The sequence below is a fragment of the Phyllobates terribilis genome, unplaced genomic scaffold (assembly GCF_046119375.1).
Source record: "Phyllobates terribilis strain yellow unplaced genomic scaffold, ASM4611937v1 Scaffold_61__1_contigs__length_8056638, whole genome shotgun sequence".
NCBI classification, from domain to species: Eukaryota; Metazoa; Chordata; class Amphibia; order Anura; family Dendrobatidae; genus Phyllobates; species Phyllobates terribilis.
Genome location: NW_027362821.1, coordinates 2,096,728 through 2,114,846, shown reverse-complemented (window position 1 = coordinate 2,114,846; position 18,119 = coordinate 2,096,728). Strand labels below are relative to the sequence as shown.

The 18,119-nt window shown below is 48.7% G+C and overlaps 1 pseudogene; it reads left to right on the top strand.

Annotated features, from left to right (window-relative positions):
- The first annotated feature begins 1,406 nt into the window (after nt 1–1,406).
- Nucleotides 1,407–18,119, top strand: part of LOC141192409 (uncharacterized) — a 28,574-nt pseudogene continuing 11,861 nt past the window's right edge.

Below are 18,119 nucleotides of genomic sequence, written 5' to 3'. Positions count from 1 at the left end.
AGCATCAGGAGGCACCCCAAGGCATAGAGGCTGGGACTGGCAGTAGGATGCCTTGCGGTGGACAGCCGAGCTCGATCCTTATAAAAGCTTTTTAACTGCAGCAGCTTTAGTGGACGCTACTGGAGCTGGAATTACCGCGGCTGCTGGCATGAGACTTGCCCTCCAATAGATCCTTGTAAATGGATTTAAAGTGTATTCATTCAAATTAGAGAGACAATTTAAATTAAAAAGCTTAGAGCTGCCTCCACCACAGGGGGGCTCGCTCGACCCACCAGCGGACAGGCACCAGTATTGGGAGAGGGGGGCTGGCCGTCAGGGTTCACCGCGGCTCTTGCACAAACCCGGCGACACGGAGGTGGCACGGGCAGGAGCGGACTGGCCGTGTCAGCTTCTCACTTTTTGGATTTTAGAAGGGCATGACATGCCTATATCTGTGTCTCCCCCTCCTTTTACTCCTCCACCTCTTTTATTTTCGCATGACTATATGTACTTGTCACTTTTTCATGTGTTAGTTATGTCTTCTGAGCAGTTTGTCAGCTTTTGGACACCTTTGAAGGTGTTTTCTATGTGTTTCTATGTGTTTTTGTTTGCCTGCCATTGGTTTTAACGGTGTTCGAAGGTGTTCGACGAACAGTTCGACGAACAGTTCGGCGAACACACGGGTGTTCGACGAACCGAACCGAACTCGAACACTACGGGGGTGGCTCAACACTAGGTATAAGTGATTAGACGACTTTATTATTCGGGTCGGTGCAATTACAGTGATGCCAGATTCATAACGGGTTTTTATGATTGACAGCTGTCACACACTTAAAAGACACATTTTTTTGCAGACTAGTTTTTACATCGCCATATTTTGAGAGCTATAATTTTTCCATATTTCGGCCGACAGTCATTTACATTCGTCTTTTTGATCGCGTTTTATTCCATTTTTTGTTTGGCGGTATGATGATAAAGCATGGTTTTATGTTTCGTTTTTTTGCTTTTTTTTATCGTGTTCACTAAAAGGGTTAACTAGCAGGACAGTTTTATAGGTCAGGTCGTTCCGGACGCGGCGATACCAAATATGTGTACTTTTATTGGTTTATTTTTTTTTTCATAAGATTATTTTTTTATGGGTACAATATATATATATATATTTTTTTATTTTTTATTTTTTTTTTTCTGACATTTTTATTACTTTTACACATTGTCCCACTATGGGACTTTCACTTTTTGCAGCCTGATCGGCTGCATGGCATAGAGAGCAGCAGCTCCCTATGCCATGCAGTCTGTCAGCGCTGCACAGGGAGAAGTTACTTTGGTCGTGCACTGTGCATGACCAAAGCAACTTCCTGCCTCCTGGTGTCCCAGATGTTGCCATGATGACGTCGGGTCACTATGGCAACATCCGGGACCGGACTCCGATGCCGCTGGACGCCGGCAGACAAGGTAAGTATCGAGCTTACCTCCTCTTGCCACCGGAATGCTGCGATTGATTTCGATCGCATTTCGGAGGTTAATGTGCCGGGAGCGGTGCGGGGCTGCTCCCTGCACATAGCACTGGGTGTCAGCTGTAACAATCAGCTGACACCCGGTGGCGATCTCGCCCGCACCGCTTGTGTGTGGGCGAAATCGCCAGGGTGTATTAATACGCATCAGGCCCAGGGCACAGATACGTACTAATATGCCCTGGGTCATAAAGGGGTTAAACACGCCAGCATACATCCATTACTTAAATAAACATCCCTCGACCAGAACTGTGCTGCTAACTACAGACCTATTTCCAATCTTCCCTTTATCTCTAAACTCCTGGAATGACTGGTCCACTGCTGTCTAATCTGCTATCTCTCAGATAACTCCCTTCTTGACCCTTTACAATCTGGTTTCCGCTCTTTACATTCTACTGAAACTGCACTCACTAAAATGTCTAATGATCTACTAACAGCCAAATCTAATGGTCACTACTCCCTGCTGATTCTCCTGGATCTCTCTGCAGCATTCGACACTGTGGATCTACCTCTCTGCCTGCTCCTTCACTGTGTCTTTTGCTGGCTCCTCTTCCTCTCCCCTTCCCCTTATTGTCGTGGTTCCTCAATGATCAGTCTTAGGCCCCCTTCTTTTCTCCTTATATTCCGCTCCTATTGGACAAACAATCAGCAGATTCGGTTTTTAGTACCATCTCTATGCTGATGACACCCAATTATACACCTCTTCTCCGGACATCACCCCTGCATTATTACAAAATACCAGTGATTGTCTTTCCGCTGTCTCTAACACTATGTCCTCCCTCTATCTAAAATTGAATCTGTCAAAAACTGAACTACTCGTATTTCCTCCCTCCACTAACCTACCTATGCCCAATATTGCCATCTCCGTTTGTGGCTCCATCATTACTCGCCAGCAAAATGCCCGCTGTTTTGGGGTCATACTTGATTCAGATCTTTCCTTCACTCCTCACATCAAATCGCTCGCTCGTGTCATCTACACCTCCAAAACATCTCTAGAATCAGAAATTTTCTTACCTTTGACTCTGTAAAAACTCTTACTGTAGCTCTTATTCATTCTCGTCTGGACTATTGCAACTCTTTACTTATCGGTCTCCCTCTTTCTAAACATTCCCCTCTCCAATCCGTCCTGAACGCAGCAGTCAGGGTCATATTCCTCACCAACCGATACAACAATGCCTCTTCCCTGTGCCAGTCATTGCACTGATTGCCCATCCAATACAGAGTTCAATATAAACTTATTGCTCTTACCCACAAAGCTCTTGACGATTCTGCACCGCCCTACATCACCTCCCTCGTGTCAGTCTATCACCCAACCCGTGCCCTCCGTTCTGCTAATGACTTAAAACTAAAATCCTCCATAATCTGAACCTCTCACTCCCGTCTCCAAGTTTTCTCGCATGCTGCACCAATTCTTTGGAATGCATTACCCAGGACAATTTGATTAATTCCCAATACTCACAGTTTTAAGCATGCCGTAAAAACCCATTTCTTTAGATTGGCCTATCACCTCAACACACTTATCTAACTGTCCCAGTTTGGCCCATATTAAAATTTTCTTCAAAAATACTGGCACATACTGGCTGGCGACCAGTTCATGTGGTGTTATGTACTTACCCTATTTAGTATATTAAGGCAGTATTATACAATATATGTACATTTTACCTTTTGTGTCTCCCCTATTTCCTTATAGGCTGTAAGCTTGCGAGCAGGGCCCTCACTCCTTTTAATTTCTGAGTTATGCTTATTCTGTAAAGTCTGTATTGTCTGTATAAGTCCCCCCTAAAATTGTAAAGTGCTGTGGAATATGTTGTCGCTATAAAAATAAAAATTATTATTATAATAAATTCAGATGTAAATCTCAGGCCCACTCTATTGATGTTGAGTTCCCCGACAAATTCAAAAGATTGTTCACTCGTCCCTGACCAGGTGATAAAAATGTCATCAAGATATTTGTACCATACCCCAATATATGGATGCCATCACTTATCATCATACCTGAATATTGTGGATTCCTCCCACCAGTCCAGGGATAAGTTAGCATATGAGGGGGCACAGAGGCTACCCATCGCAGTACCCCTGAGCTGGTGGAAGTACTTCCTGTCAAAAACAAAGGAGTTATGAGTAAGAGTGAATTTTAGAAGATCCTCCATGAAGTCATTATGTCTGCTACACTCTATTGATCTCGATTTCAAGAAACGTCTTACTCCTCTGATACCATCCTCATGCGGTATATTACTGTACAAAGCCTCGATATCTAGTAAGGCCTGCTCCCCTACATGCATGTATACATGCTCGAGGGTCTACATGTAGGGGAGCAGGCAAAGGGAAAACCAACTCCAGAGGGATTATTCCAACTGTAAAACCTCAGGTGGTACTATGGGAACAGTATACTGTGTGGGGGGCATCATACACACTGCATAAGGGGCATAATGGGGGCATTACACTGTGTGGGGGGCATCATACATACTGCATAAGGGACATAACGGGGACATTACACTGTGTGGGGGCATCATACATCCTGCATAAGGGGCATTACACTGTGGGGGCATCATACATCCTGCATAAGGGGCATAATGGGGGCATTACACTGTGTGGGGGCATCATACAAACTGCATAACGGGCATAATGGGGCATTATACTGTGTGGGGGCATCATACATCCTGTATAAGGGGCATAATGGGGGCATTACACTGTGTGGGGGCATCATACATCCTGCATAAGGGGCATAATGGGGGCATTACACTGTGTGGGGGCATCAACATCCTGCATAAGGGGCATAATGGGGGCATTACACTGTGGGGCCAGTAAAGGGGTCCTGTACTATGAGAACAATACGTTTCCTCCCTTCCTGTCTCCATAGTTGGGTCGTATGTATCTATTACAGGAAACAGAACAAAGACCTTATGATTCTTATAAAGGGGCAACACAAGACCCCAAAAGAGTCTCGGTGCTGAAGGGGTTAATGCCCCCTGCGCCCAGTAATGGGGTCTCCACATACCTCCACCTGCAGAGCCGCCACCACATATATGGCTGCTCTGTGCGCACAGGAGCTGTGATGAGGTCACAGGAGGGGAGGAGTCAGGGGTCACATGATCAGGGGCCTCAGTGGATGCAGGACTCTGCTGTGCTGGTTGTCATGGTGCTGGATGAGCTGAAGTTTATGTGTGGGGTCAGGAGGGGTTTACAGTGTGGATGTAGCAGAGCCGCGTGTGTACGAGGTGTACGGAGCAGAGCCGCGTGTGTACGAGGTGTACGAAGCGGAGCCGTGTGTGTACAAGGTGTACGGAGCGGAGCCGCGTGTGTACGAGGTGTACGGAGCGGAGCCGTGTGTGTACGAGGTGTACGGAGCAGAGCCGCGTGTTTACGAGGTGTACGGAGCGGAGCCGTGTGTGTACGAGGTGTACGGAGCAGAGCCGCGCGTGTGCGAGGCGTACGGAGCGGAGCCGCGCGTGTACGAGGTGTACGGAGCCACGCGTGTACGAGGTGTACGGAGCGGAGCCGCGCGTGTACGAGGTGTACGGATCGGAGCCGAGTGTGTACGAGGTGTACGGAGTGGAGCCGCGTGTGTACGAGGTGTACAGAGCGGAGCCGCATGTGTACGAGGTGTACGGAGCGGAGCCGCACGTGTGTACGAGATGTACGGGGCGGAGCCGCGTGTGTACGAGGAGTACGGAGCGGAGCCGCGTGTTTACGAGGTGTACGGAGCGGAGCCGCGTGTTTACGAGGTGTACGGAGCAGATCCGTGTGTGTACGAGATGTACGGAGCGGAGGCACGAGTGTACGAGGTGTACGGAGCGGAGCCGCACATGTACTAGGTGCACGGAGCGGAGCCGTGCATGTACGAGGTGTACGGAGCGGAGCCGCACATGTACGAGGTGTACGGAGCGGAGCCGCGTGTGTACGAAATGTATGGAGCGGATCCGCGTTTGTACGAGGTGTACGGAGCGGAGCCACGCGTGTACAAGGTGTACGGAGCAGAGCGGTGTGTGTACGAGGTGTACGATCACTATATCACTTATCTTTATAAATCTACACATGCAGTACAGAATATATACATACTGACCCTATACACATACAGTACAGAATATATACATACTGACCCTATACACATACAGTACAGAATATATACATACTGACCCTATACACATACAGTACAGACCAAAAGTTTGGACACACCTTCTCATTTAAAGATTTTTCTGTATTTTCATGACTATGAAAATTGTACATTCACACTGAAGGCATCAAAACTATGAATTAACACATGTGGAATTATATACTTAACAAAAAAGTGTGAAACAACTGAAAATATGTCTTATATTCTAGGTTCTTCAAAGGAGCCACCTTTTGCTTTGATGACTGCTTTGCAAAACCCTTGGCATTCTCTTGATGAGTTTCAAGAGGTAGTCACCATAAATGGTTTTCACTTCACAGGTGTGCCCTGTCAGGTTTAATAAGTGGGACTTCTTGCCTTCCAACAATCTTGAAGGAGTTCCCAGAGATGCTTAGCACTTGTTGGCCCTTTTGCCTTCACTCTGCGGTCCAGCTCACCCCAAACCATCTCGATTGGGTTCAGGTCTGGTGACTGTGGAGGCCAGGTCATCTGGCGTAGCACCCCATCACTCTCCTTCTTGGTCAAATAGCCCTTAAACAGCCTGCAGGTGTGTTTGGGGTCATTGTCCTGTTGAAAAATAAATGATGATCCAGCTAAACGCAAACCGTATGGAATAGCATGCCGCTGCAAGATGCTGTGGTAGCCATGCTGGTTCAGTATGCCTTCAATTTTGAATAAATCCCCAACAGTGTCACCAGTAAAGCACCCCCGCACCAGTTGTTTCACACTTTTTTGTTAAGTATATAATTCCACATGTGTTAATTCTGATGCCTTTAGGGTGAATGTATAATTTTCATAGTCATAAAAATACAGAATAATCTTTAAGAGAGAAGGTGTGTCCAAACTTTTGGTCTGTACTGTATATATATATATATATATATATATATATATATATATATATATATATATATATATATATATATATATATTGTAAGGTGGCTGCCGGACAGGTCGTGGACGGGAGGTATGTGTCCCCGAAGTACCAAGCTTCGGTGATATAGGACTGGGAGAAGCCGGCTCCAGCACACATAGTACTGAGAGGAATTTAATTGGCCCGGATTACAGGGCCGGTTTTACGAGCAGCTGAAAGAGCTGGGGGGTGGGGAAACAGCTGCTCACTTACCTCCAGTCCAGGTCTTGGAAGGCTGATTTAAGACAACGGCGCCTGTCTCTATCAGTCTGTGTGTGTTGGGCAAGGTGAGCAGACCTTTCATGTGCTCCTTAGACTCTGCAGGAGGCAGAGGAAGGCACTTTGTTTAAACGGCTGAAGCCGTGCTGCATGGACTTGTTATTTTGAGCTTTGTTCTGTTATTCCTTTTTGTGCCAGGAAAAGGCTGTTACTTTTGTTTCCTCACTGTTGTATGGACACTAAATAAACCACCAGTTTGTTTGAACCCGCGGACTGCATCACTGTGTGAATCTGTGCCTACCTCCAACGCGGCTCAGTGAGTACAAATCCCTACAATTGGTGCTAGAAGCACGGGCACAGATCCCAAGCAGCAGTGTGACTGCTGCAAGAAGACGTATATGTCCTGGGTGAAGTCCGCCATAAGCCAGCAAGTGTCGCCAGACAAAATGGAGTACCTGCTTAAACATTTGTTGCAGGCACAGCAGGCGCAACAAGCGCAACACCAGCAGCAGTACCAGCAGAGCATGCTGCAGCAGGAAACAAATAAACTTCTGATGCAGCAGATCCAACAGCAGCAAAGACAAATGAAAATCTTGGCAGAGCAGATCCATGGCAGGACGACCGCCACATCCTCAGATCCAGGTGATGACTCATACGTCAGGAAGACGGTAAGAAGAGCATTACAAAAGAAGACCCCGGGTGATGACGTTGAGGCGTTCCTGACTGTCTTTGAGAGGGTGGCAGAGCGGGAAAAATTGTCTCCGGAGCAGTAGGCGGAGGTGCTGGCGCCACATTTGACAGGTGAGCCGCAGAAGGCCTATGACTTGGCCTTGCAGGACGCGAAAGAGTACGCTAAGTTGAAAACTGAGATTTTGGCACGCTTAGCAGTGACTCTGACTGTCAGGGCGCAATGGGTGCACTACTGGGCCTATTGCAGTGACAAACCTCCCCGGTCCCAGATGTTCGACCTCCTACACCTGGTCCAAAAGTGGTTGCAACCTGAATCTTCTTCCCCAGCACAGATGGTGGAGAAGGTCATTATAGACAGTTTTATACACTCTCTTCCGAAGTTGGTGAAATCCTGGGTTGCCCAGGGAGATCCCCATAATGCCGATGACTTGGTGGGGTTGGTGGAAAGATACCAGGCGGTTGAGAGTCCGTTGGAAAAACAAGGGGTCGTAGCCTCTCAATACTGGGGTTCTCAAAAGGCAGCGGACAACCAAAAGAAGGTAGCTAGCGCCACACCTGGGGGGCGTCATAGAGTTCAGGAGGGGTCTGAGTTGCTGCCCAACGTCCCACCCCATAATATAGTGTGTTGGAGATGTCATACCCCTGGCCATACTGCCGCCCGGTGTTCCGTAAACTCTGAGCCAATGGACTGCAACATGGGCCGACGTTGCTCTTATTTTGCCTACCCCGCCTGCGGCGCGTTTTCTCAACATGGCAAGGGCCCTCAGGCATGCTCAGTGTCAGTAAAGGGGGCACAAGTCTCTGGACTATTGGACTCAGGAAGTTTGGAGACCCTGATAAGGGCCACACTCCCTCATGGACTGATTCCTGGGCCAATGGCCCCGGTGGATGTAAACACGGACTGTGGCACCACATCTCATGAAGTGGCGGTCGTTAAGGACCTATTGAATCCCATAATAATTGGACGTGACTTTGCATTATTCTGGGAAATGTGGGGGAAAGCGGGGACACGCGTGGCTCCGCTCCGTACACCTCATACGCACACGGTTCCGCTCCGCATGCCTCGTACACACGCAGTTTCGCTCCGTACACCTCGTACACACGCGGCTCCGCTCCGAATGCCTCGTACACACTCGGCTCCTCTCCGTACGCCTCGTACACGCGCGGCTCCGCTCAGTACACCTCGTACACGCGTGGCTCCGCTCAGTACACCTCGTACACGCGCTGCTCCGCTCAGTACACCTCGTACAGGCCCGGCTTCGCTCAGTACACCTCGTACACACACGGTTCTGCTCAGTACACCTCGTACACACACGGTTCCGCTCAGTACACCTCGTACACACACGGTTCCGCTCAGTACACCTCGTACACACACGGTTCCGCTCCGTACACCTCGTACACACACGGTTCCGCTCCGTACACCTCGTACACACACGGTTCCGCTCTGAACACCTCGTACACACACGGTTCCGCTCCGTACGCCTCGTACACGCGCGGCTCCGCTCCGTACGCCTCGTACACGCGCGGCTCCGCTCCGTACGCCTCGTTCACGCGCGGCTCCGCTCCGTACGCCTCGTACACGCGCGGCTCCGCTCCGTACGCCTCGTACACGCGCGGCTCCGCTCCGTACGCCTCGTACACGCGCGGCTCCGCTCCGTACGCCTCGTACACGCGCGGTTCCGCTCCGTACGCCTCGTACACGCGCGGCTCCGCTCCGTACGCCTCGTACACGCGCGGCTCCGCTCCGTACGCCTTGTACACGCGCGGCTCCGCTCCGTACGCCTCGTACACGCGCGGCTCCGCTCCGTACACCTCGTACACACGCGGCTCTGCTCCGTACGCCTCGTACACACACGGCTCCGCTCCATACACCTCGTACACACGCGGCTCTGCTACATCCACACTGTAAACCCCTCCTGACCCCACACATAAACTTCAGCTCATCCAGCACCATGACAACCAGCACAGCAGAGTCCTGCATCCACTGAGGCCCCTGATCATGTGACCCCTGACTCCTCCCCTCCTGTGACCTCATCACAGCTCCTGTGCGCACAGAGCAGCCATATATGTGGTGGCGGCTCTGCAGGTGGAGGTATGTGGTGGCGGCTCTGCAGGTGGAGGTATGTGGAGACCCCCATTACTGGAGCATTAATACTAGATATATATTACACAGGGGATATCGCAGCCGATTCCCTCTAGAATAATCCTGGAATCGCAGCATTAGATGATTATTTCTCAGCGGTTTCTGTGGCACAGCTCCCAGCGTCCCATACTCTATGGGACTGTCCCGTCCAGTCCCGTCCCGTCTCCGCTGTTCTCCGGCTCATACTCCCCTCTCGGACATCTTTGTAGCTCCTCCCTGTGAAGCGCATAAATTACACTTATAATATTCACTTCACTTTATGGGAATCAGTAAATGGCGTGATTGATATTTTTTCTCTATTAAACTTATAAGAAATGTATTAACAGCGTAACGCTGTGGCCGTGTTCACATGTAGATTAAGTGCGGCGTTTTCTTTAATGCTTCTTTTCTGCACGTTTTCTGTAGATGTCTGCAGCACACGACGCAGTAACAATCTTCTCTGACTATTGGTATTTGCTGCGTTTCTTTTATGCGTTTTCCTGCTTATTTGATGCAATTTTAGTGCAGATGTGAAGATTCGTTTTTAATGCTTTTTTATTAGTACAGAAAAGCTTTGATTCTGCACTTAAAAATGCTACAGTGTTTTTTTCTTCATGCTTTTTTTTTCAGAAGAAGCCTATAGAGAAAAAATACACCAAAACCGCAGATTTCTGCAGCGTCTTCAGACCACAGAGGGCGGATATTTCATGGAATCACATTCCGGAGCGTGTGTCCGTGTGATCCACGTGTAGACATATCCGTTTTTGGCCGTCAGCACGGATCACACAGCTCCATTCAAGTCAAAGGATCCATATAAACACATACCGCACCCGGATGCCATCCATGTGACACATACCGGCAGTTGGGAATTAGTGTACAGTTAGCGCTGTTCCCAAGCGCCAGGGGGTGCTGGACGTTGCCCTCATCATTGGTCCCTGCTGGCGCTGCGATCAACACCAGCAGGGACAATGATGAGAGTAGTAGTCTGCTCCCGGTTTCTACACCTGTAAAAATAGAAAAAAAAAAATCCATATTCTCACCTAAGTGTCACCTGCTGTAATCCATGCGACCGATCACACCGAGGAACTGAAGAGAATGACTCCTGCAGCGAGCGGGCCCCAGAGCTGCGCTGAGCTCATGAGCGGTTTCCTGTCACTTGCTGAGGGCAGCTCTGGGGCCCGCTTGCTGCAGGAGTGATCTGTCCCATGGATTACAGCTACTACTCTCATCATTGTCCCTGCTGGTGCTGATCACAGCGCCAGCAGGAAACAATGATGAGGAACAGCGCTAACTGTACACTGATTCCTAAGCGCCGATATGTGTGCTCCTGATGCGGCACACGGGCAGCACATGGTTGCCACACGTGTGCCACACACGGCTGCGGATATCTCCGGTACTGGTTTTTCCTGTACCGGAAATATCCGGACGTGTGAAACCGGCCTAACTGTCCAAGCAAAGTGGATGTGATTTCATGAGAATTGTGCCCCCTTGTGATAAATAAGGAGGAAAAGGCCTAAAAAATGAGGCAATAATTAGAGAAGATTGTTATTCTGTAGTTTGGTGCGAATCTTGCAGAAAGCCAAAAACACAGTATTTCTGCACTGTATGAACACGGCCTTACAGAAAAGCCGGATGTCGTATAGTGAAGCTACAAAGAAATGAGAAAGTTCTGCCGGCTACGACTGTGAATGAAGGAACAAAAAAATAATCTACAGGTCCCAACAAGAGATGAGCAGGACGCACAGATGACGGCGCGCTGCCCTGGGTGATCAAAAGTCGCGCTGGGGACTAATTGGTGGGAAAACTATCACCTTTAATAATCCTCCAACAGTTCTGGCATGAAAAACACGGAAAAGTGCCCCTTTATGGATTTGAAGAAAGTCTGTTTAGCAACTTTAGCTTAATAGTATCAGCTCTAATCAAATGGTTAGATAGTGATTTACCCTGAAGATAGACAAATTGTGAGGTGATTTTTTGTGCAGGAATCATGTATTGCTCCCATAGTACAGTGCCCCTTTCTTGGTTCCCACACACAGTATAATGTTCCCCCAGTACCTCCATCCCCAATTTTATTTTTTTGGGGTGTTTTTCATGCAATGTAGGGAAACCTGCATGAAAATGTTAAAAAATATCCCATCATATCCAGAGAAAGAAAAATACATATGGAGAATTTGGCATTAAATATCTCTTGTCTCCATGCTTTTTCAAACAAACTTTTATAAAAGCCTCAAACTTCTGAGTGTGAATCAAACATGAGATCTAACGTGATAGAAAATTACAGTCCAGTGAAGACGGGAAACATATAGACGACCGGTGGAGATGTAGTCAGTGACCGACTCTGGCTAAATATGTTTCTAGAGACATAGTAGAAGATGAAGATGTCGTCCTCATCATGAAGTAATTATTTTTCATTTAGCTTTATGGAAGATGAGTCTATGAGAAACGTATTCAGATGCAAACTCCAAGGAAGAAACTGCTTGTTGTCTGTGGCCTAAAATATACAGGTTTTATTAGTAGATGTAAAGAAGAAAACTAAATACTGTAAAATAATAAATCTCCTCATATGTTTCCCTTATTATCTCCAGTAATTGTATTATTACACAGGATTTTTATGATGTTACATCGGCTCATCATCTTCTCATTCAGGTCCCTACAAAATCAGATCCTCTCAGTGAAGATCTATATAAGAGAATTTCCTGATTTACTCATCAAGGATGGATATAGATAGAGACAAGATGACGGAGAGGATATTACACCTCACCCTAGAGATCCTCTTCCGGGTTACTGGAGAGGTGAGAGATTCTGATGACGTCACATTACATCATTCTTATCTATGGGAATAACAGATGGACAGAACTGGAGAGGTGAGGACTCTGGAAATGTCTGTAGTGAGATTTATTAATGTGTCTCTCTATAACCAGGATTACAGAATAGTGAAGAAGACCTCTGGTGAGCGCTGTCAGGACCCTGTGTCTGAGGGATGGGGAAGACCCCTGAGCCCAATCACGGGACCTCCACCTCACCCCCTGATACATGAAGACATCAATAACCAGAAGATCCTAGAACTCACCTACAAGATGATTGAGCTGCTGACTGGAGAGGTGACACTGCTGGGAATGCTGGCACATTATACAGTAACGCTATGAAGGTATCAGGGGGATGACAGTATCATTGTATGTGTCAGGTTCCTATAAGGTGTCAGGATGTAGCTGTCTATTTTTCCATGGAGGAGTGGGAGTATTTAGAAGGATACAAAGATCTGTACAAGGACGTCATGATGGCGGTTCCTCAGCCCCTCACATCTCCAGGTAATAGACAGGACTAAATACACACGGCCTATAATTATCTGTATGTAAAGAATGAATTCAGTCCCTGTATGTGTTTCCTCCAGATCTATCCAGTAAGAGGACAACACCAGAGAGATGTCCCCGTCCTCTTCTTCCACAGGACTGTAAACAAGAAGGTCCCAATGTGCCTCAGGATCATCAGGTAGATGGAGAGAAGGTGTCATGAGATCTCCCCTATGATGTGTAGATAGCTGTGAAGGTCTTGTGTTCAGTCTTGTTTTATCCACCAGTATTATATGTTTTATACTTGTGTAATGAGAACGGTGGAGATGGCAGGATTAGAGCCGATCATAGATGTGACTTCTCCATCTGTCTGTGACTTTTACAATATTTGTTTCAGGGTGAAGATCTGACCCATATTAATACTACAGAGACATATGTGAGGGGTGATGAGCGGTGTAAAGAGGAGATTCCTACATATGACTACCCAGGTGAGTAGTAACCAATAAATGCAGAGAAGTCACAGATTCTTCTCAGTCAGCGGCTGTGGCTGCTTTATCGGTGGTGTAGTCCGGACGTATCACAATCGTGTGATCACCATTTTGCCGCTAGACCACAACATTCTCCTCCACCCAAAAACTGTTCAAATGAATTAGGGCAAGGGTGGGCAATTCATTTTCCCGAGGGGCCACATTAGAGATCGTGACTGTTGTGAAGGGCCGAACCAATTGGCTGAAATTAATTCTGCTCAATATTAATATCAATATATTAATGATAATATTAATATAATTAATAATTAATTGCATTAATTAATTGCATTAATATGGAGCTGAATTAAGCATGCTGACCTCTAACTATATACCACTTAAACCTGAATACAGCCCCTTCTATATATCGTATGAGCCCCCACACAGCCTCCCCATATACAGCATGAGCCCCCACACAGCCTCCCCATATACAGCATGAGCCCCCACACAGCCTCCCCATATACAGCATGAGCCCCCACACAGCCTCCTCAAATAAAGCATGAGCCCCACACAGCCTGCTCATATGCAGTATGTGCCCCACACAGCCACCCCATATACAGCATGAGCCCCACACAGCCTGCTTATATGCAGTATGAGCCCCACACAGCCTGCTCATATGCAGTATGAGCCCCACACAGCCTCCCCATATACAGCATGAGTTCAACACAGCTTCCCCATATACAGCATGAGCCCCCACCCAGCCTCCCCATACACAGCATGAGTTCAACACAGCCTCCCCATATACAACATGAGCCCCCACACAGCTTCCCCATATACGGCATGAGCCCCACACAGCCTCCCCATATACAGCATGAGCCCCCACACAGCCTCCCCATATACAGCATGAGCCCCCACACAGCCTCCCCATATACAACATGAGCCCCCACACAGCCTCCCTATATACAGCATGAGCCCCCTCACAGCCTCCCCATATACAGCATGAGCCCCCTCACAGCCTCCCCATATACAGCATGAGCCCCCACACAGCCTCCCCATATACAGCATGAGCCCCCACACAGCCCATATTCAGCATGAGCCCCACACAGCCTCCCCATATACAGCATGAGCTCCACACAGCCTGCCCATATGCAGCATGAGCCCCACACAGCCTGCCCCATGCACAGCCAGAGAGCCCCATAGCCTGCCCCATGCACAGCCAGAGAGCCCCATAGCCTGCCCCATGCACAGCCAGAGAGCCCCATAGCCTGCCCCATGCACAGCCAAAGAGCAGAGAGCCTCATGGCCTGCCCCATGCTCAGCATGAGAGCCTCATGGCCTGCCCTATGCTCGGCATGAGAGCCCCATGGCCTGCCCCATGCTCGGCATGAGATCCCCATGGCCTGCCCCATGTTCGGCATGAGAGCCCCATGGCCTGCCCCATGCTCGGCATGAGAGCCCCATGGCCTGCCCCATGCTCGGCATGAGAGCCCCATGGCCTGCCCCATGCTTGGCATGAGAGCCCCATGGCCTGCCCCATGCTCGGCATGAGAGCCCCATGGCCTGCCCCATGCTCGGCATGAGAGCCCCATGGCCTGCCCCATGCTCGGCATGAGAGCCCCATGGCCTGCCCCATGCTCGGCATGAGAGCCCCATGGCCTGCCCCATGCTCGGCATGAGAGCCCCATGGCCTGCCCCATGCTCGGCATGAGAGCCCCATGGCCTGCCCCATGCTCGGCATGAGAGCCCCATGGCCTGCCCCATGCTCGGCATGAGAGCCCCATGCTCGGCATGAGAGCCCCATGTCCTGCCCCATGCTCAGCATGAGAGCCCCATGGCCTTCCCCATGCTCGGCATGAGAGCCCAATGGCCTGCCCCATGCTCGGCATGAGAGCCCATGCTCACCTCGCTTCACCCGACGCTCTGCCTCTGTTGCCCTCTCCGCTGCTTCACATACTGATTTGTGGAGGAAGGGGCCAAAGGCCCCTCCTCCACCAATGTAGTCGGCGCGGATGGAGAGTTTGGAGACAGCAGACGGCCGGCGAGCAGGCGGTGGGGGAGGGCGTGGTGCGTCCCGTAGGCCACTGTTTTCCAGCCCCTCGGCCATTTCAGTCCGTGGGCTGGACTCGAGCAGCCAGAGGGCCGGATGTGCGGGCCGCACTTTGCCCAGGTTTGGCTTAGGGCAGTGAAAGCCCTTTTCTAGAGAACTTGCAACCTGGGAGGTCCACTGACCCCCTGGGATTAGAAGACGCTGACCATTACCTGCCCAGATCTGTAAACTACAAAGCCAAATGACAGCGTACGTAGAATGTGCTGACAAGTGAGAAAATCACTTGAAAAATAAATAGAAATTTTAGATTGCCAAGAGCCACCGAGCCCCATACTCCAATTACCCCAGAGAGGATTCACCACTAGTTACTTATTTATTACTGATGAAGACTGTTGAGTTTGATTATTTCAGTAGATGTGTTGTTGTCTATACTCACAGTTTTGACTATAGTAGTTAGTGTCCAAAATACTCTGATTTAACCCCTTCCTGCAGCCAGTTTTGTTTTCCTAATTAGGCCCCATTTTTCAAATCTGACATGTGTCACTTTATGTGGTGATAACTTTGGAATTCTTCACAAAGGATAATAGGAAACAAATGGACCTTACAAATTATTTTCCAACTTCTCTTGAATCTGACAATACCTTATATACGGTTGTACCCTACTGTCTGGCACATGGCAGGTTAAGAAGGGAAGAAGCGCCATTTAGCTATTTGAATGCAGATCTTGCTGGAATAGTTTGCAGACACAATGTATTGGGGTCACTGTTCGTGGTCACCTGGCAGCTCAAAAAATGGCCACCACAAACAGGCTTGGCTCTATCTATTCCGTTTTCCAAATCCCAGGGATTGTCTTGCTCATCACCCTTTAACACCTTCATGACCTTGACTTATGTATACGTCCAGGCGATTTTGTGTGCCCAGGAGCTATGCACACACAATCGCCACTGGCTGTCAGCTGATCTGATAGCTGACACCCAACACTCAGGGCACCGCTCCCAGCACTTTAACCCCCGAATTACTGTGATTGACATCCATCGCAGCATTTAGAAGACAGGCAGAGGGACAGAGCCCCCTCTGCCATCCGATCGGATTGCAAAAATCGGTGGTGGGCTCAGTGGCGTTTTTTTTTCCAGCACCGATTAGATTACGATCGCGCTGAAAAAAAATCGCAGCATGCTGGATTCAGATCGCACACACATATATAAGACTTTGGGTGCGTGTGAAAAAACATCGCACTGCACTCGGATATCACCCGAGCGCAGTTCGATTCCCTCCGACACCAGCAACAGAGGAGTTGGAGAAATTGATTTCTCCATTCCCTCCGCAGCTGTGCTGCGATCCTCTCTGTGCTAGAGGATCAGAGCACTGACATTCGACTCCCGCTCGCAGCGAGCATGAGCTGAATGTCATTAGCATATCGGATCAGATACCTTATGCTAGTGGGCTCCCGGCCTTTCAGAGCATTTAGTGTGGAGAGGGCCTGGAGGCACGAGCTCTGGAGCTGTGATGTTCATGTTAAGCAAAGCTAAACCTTTGGTTGTTTATACTGAAGCGTGGCAAGGCAGGCACAGATCTGGCTAAGGTTACGAAAGAATTTCTGCATTACTCAAGGTTCTTAAGAGCACAATGTCCTCCATAATCCTTAAATGGAAGAAGTTTGGGACCACCAGAAGCCTTCCTAGACCTGGCCGTCCAGCCAAACTGAGCAATCGTGGGAGAAGAACCTTGGTGAGAGAGGTAAAGAAAAACCCCAAGATCACTGTGTCTGAGATCCAGAGATGCAGCAGGGAGATGGGAGAAAGTTTCACAAAGTCACTGCAGTCCTCCACCAGTGGACCGACATACAGTGCCTACAAGTAGTATTCAACCCCCTGCAGATTTAGCTGGTTTGATAAGATGCAAATAAGTTAGAGCCTTCAAACTGCAAACGAGAGTAGGATTTATGAACAGAAGCATAAATCTTACAAACCAAAAAGTTATGTTGCTCAGTTGAATTTTATTAAATTTTAAACATAAAAGTGTGGGTCAATTATTATTCAACCCCTATGTTTAATATTTTGTGGAATAACCCTTGTTTGCAATTACAGCTAATAATCGTCTTTTATAAGACCTGATCAGGCCGGCACAGGTCTGTGGAGTTATCTTGGCCCACTCCTCCATGCAGATCTTCTCCAAGTTATCTAGGTTCTTTGGGTGTCTCATGTGGACTTTATTCTTGAGCTCCTTCCACAAGTTTTCAATTGGGTTAAGGTCAGGAGACTGACTAGGCCACTCCAACACCTTGACTTTTTCCCTCTTGAACCAGGCCTTGGTTTTCTTGGCTGTGTGCTTTGGGTCGTTGTCTTGTTGGAAGATGAAATTACGACCCATCTTAAGATCCTTGATGGAGGAGCGGAGGTTCTTGGCCAAAATCTCCAGGTAGGCCGTGCTATCCATCTTCCCATGGATGCGGACCAGATGGCCAGGCCCCTTGGCTGAGAAACAGCCCCACAGCATGATGCTGCCACCACCATGCTTGACTGTAGGGATGGTATTCTTGGGGTCGTATGCAGTGCCATCCAGTCTCCAAATGTCACGTGTGTGGTTGGCACCAAAGATCTCGATCTTGGTCTCATCTGACCATAGAACCTTGAACCAGTCTGTCTCAGAGTCCTCCAAGTGATCATGAGCAAACTGTAGACGAGCCTTGACATGACGCTTTGAAAGTAAAGGTACCTTACGGGCTCGTCTGGAACGGAGACCATTGCGGTGGAGTACGTTACTTATGGTATTGACT